Raw genomic sequence first — 2,692 nt, 5'->3', positions numbered from 1 at the left:
GTACTATGCATATCAGAGAAGGTCAGAGAGAGAGAGAGAGAGTATAACGAAGGAGAGGAGGTATTCTTGAAGCTCCAACCTTATAAGCAAAAATCAATGCATAGTGGTATCAATGAAAAATTTGCAACTAAATTTTAGGGTCCACACAAAATTAAGAAGAGGGTTGTTAAGTAGCATTTATGTCCACTTAGAATGCTCTATAAAGGCTTGGATTGATGTTTTGTACTCAAGTTATTTGTGTTTTTGATGTGTTTTTGTAGTGTTTTTGCATTTCAGGCATAGTTGAAAGACTCAGGAGATTAAACATTATTTTGGTGCTAAATTGGTGCTAGGAATGTGTTCAGGAAGTAAGCTCGTGGATCTCCATCTCAAGCCAGCCAGAAAAGCAAGCATAAGAACTTTTTCCAGAAGGTCAGCGCGCCCGCGTTGTAGTAGCGCGCGTTCGCGCCGAAGATGCAGAAGGACAGCCCTCCCGCGCTGATGAAGCGCGTGGTTGTGCTAGGTCGGGTTTCAAGAATCCATTTTGAATAGATGATTGATTTCTGGACTTCTCTGCTGATCAGGGCTGCTATATAATGATAACTTAAGATCGTTTTTCATAACAAGACGTAACAGAGCTTAAGGAGAAGACATCAAAAAGACCGAAGAGCACAAATACAACCAAGGCGAAGAGGATCTAGTTTATTCTTGTGATTCTTTGTTTTAAGTTATAATCTTGGATGCTAGTTTTCTTGTTTTGTTAAACCTAATACTCTTTATTACGTACTTTATTTATTATTCATTTTATAAAGACCTAGTTTATTATACCATGCTTTCATCGGAACCCACGGTAATGATGAGTTCGATTATGGGCTAATCGTTATCGTGGGGTTCTAACGGATTTATTTATGGATTTCTTTAGTTAATTTATTTTGATATCTTAGTGTGTGGTGATTGTATGATATACTAGTATTGGTTGTGCTTATTCATCTTATGAGCGTCGGGAACCTATAAGATATCGTGTTAATCTCTATTGAAGCAAAAGTGAATATAGGGGTTTAGAACTTGCCATGCTAGCATAGGTTCATGTATTTATTATGCATGATTCATAGGTAATTTTAACCATTTTATCTGCCCTATGTAATCACGATAGATAACTTGTGCATTAAATCGTTATGTTGTCAAATTCTGTAGACATATAGGGTCTCAATATAATTGGTGTCTATTCAACTTCTATCTCTTTTGTGGATGTCTGGTAGTAGGGTATTCGTACAACGAAAGTTGACGTTTACTAGTTTCGTGTTATCTGATTAGTGTCATCACCATGCATGCTAATGTTAAGAACGAAAAGGCTATTAAATGAAGTATTTAATGAAGTTAGAATCCCATGTTTGTGTTATATAAGTTAATCAACTTTAATTCTTTTAGTTAATATTAGTTAGTATAATCTCGTAGTTATAAACACTCTCAACTTGTTATCATCTTAGCATTAAATAATAACCATACCATTGTCGCATAAGTACATTAATTGAAATTAACCTAAACCAGTCTCTGTGGGAACAAGCTAGAATTAATTCTATATTACTTGCGATCACGTATACTTGCATGAATATTAGTGCGTGTTTTCGTCCTAACAAGTTTTTTGGCGCCGCTGCCAGGGACTCAGTGTTAATTTTTAGTTTATGTGCTTGGCATCAGTGGTCGTTAAAGTTCAGTGACTCGGATATTTTACTTACTTGTTTGTTTGTTGCTTTTTCAGGTACTCTAGAGGGCGTGTATGCTAACGCGTTCTCAACTTCGAAAGAGAATACTGAAAAAAGCAGAGGAGAAAGTTGAAGAAGAAATCTTAGTTGAGAAAGAAAAAGAAGCTCTTGTTACAATGGGTGAACCAGAAGCGAATACGAAGGCGTTGATGGATTATTCTTAGCCAAAGATCAATGATATTCAGTCTAGCATTGTCAGACCAGCCATCGCGGCTAACACTTTTGAAATCAAGGCTAGCACGATTCAGATGGTGCAGAACTCAGTTCAGTTTGGGGGTTCTCCGACAGAAGACCCTAACATGCATATTAGAGATTTCATCGAGATCTTCGAGACTTTCAAGCTCAACAATGTGTCTGAAGATGCTATAATGCTAAGGATTTTCCCATTCTCTCTGCGGGATAAAGCTAAGTGTTGGTTGCATTCTTAACCACCAGGCTCTATTACTAAGTGGGAAGATCTTGCTCAAAAGTTTCTTACTAAGTTCTTTCCTATGGCGAAGACTGCTGCAATCATGAATGCTCTTACTCAATTTGCGCAACAGTCTAGAGAGTCTTTGTGTGAGGTTTGGGAGCGATATAAGGAGATACTTCGAAAGTGTCCTCACCATGGGATGCCTGACTGGATTATCATTAACTGTTTCTACAACGGGTTGGGTGCAACTTCTAGACCCATGCTAAATGCAGAATTAGGTGGAGTCTTATGGGCTAAGAGCTATGATGAAGCTTATGAGTTGATTGAACTGATGGTTACTAATGAATACCAGAACCCAACTCAGAGGCTACCTCAGGGCAAGGTAGCAGGAATTCTGGAAGTAGATGCAGTTACTGCAAGGTAGCAGGAATTCAGGCTTTGATGATGAAGATGGATTTTTTTGGCTAATTATGGAGTTAGTCAGATTACTAGTGTCTGTGAGCTTTGTGCTGGTGCGCATGAGACAGAGCAGTGTGCT

The 2,692-nt window shown here is 38.2% G+C and overlaps 1 non-coding gene across 1 annotated transcript; it reads right to left on the bottom strand.

The window, feature by feature from the left end:
* Positions 1-2,248: 2,248 nt before the first annotated feature.
* On the bottom strand, positions 2,249-2,355 carry LOC141702687 (small nucleolar RNA R71). Its single transcript, XR_012567228.1, has one exon. It is a non-coding gene; the product is annotated as a small nucleolar RNA R71 (small nucleolar RNA).
* Between the last annotated feature and the right edge of the window lie 337 nt (positions 2,356-2,692).

The sequence above is a fragment of the Apium graveolens genome, unplaced genomic scaffold (genome assembly GCF_009905375.1).
Source record: "Apium graveolens cultivar Ventura unplaced genomic scaffold, ASM990537v1 ctg5493, whole genome shotgun sequence".
NCBI classification, from domain to species: domain Eukaryota; kingdom Viridiplantae; phylum Streptophyta; class Magnoliopsida; order Apiales; family Apiaceae; genus Apium; species Apium graveolens.
Note: the sequence above shows the minus strand (reverse complement) of the source record. Positions and strands in the feature narration are given on the sequence as shown.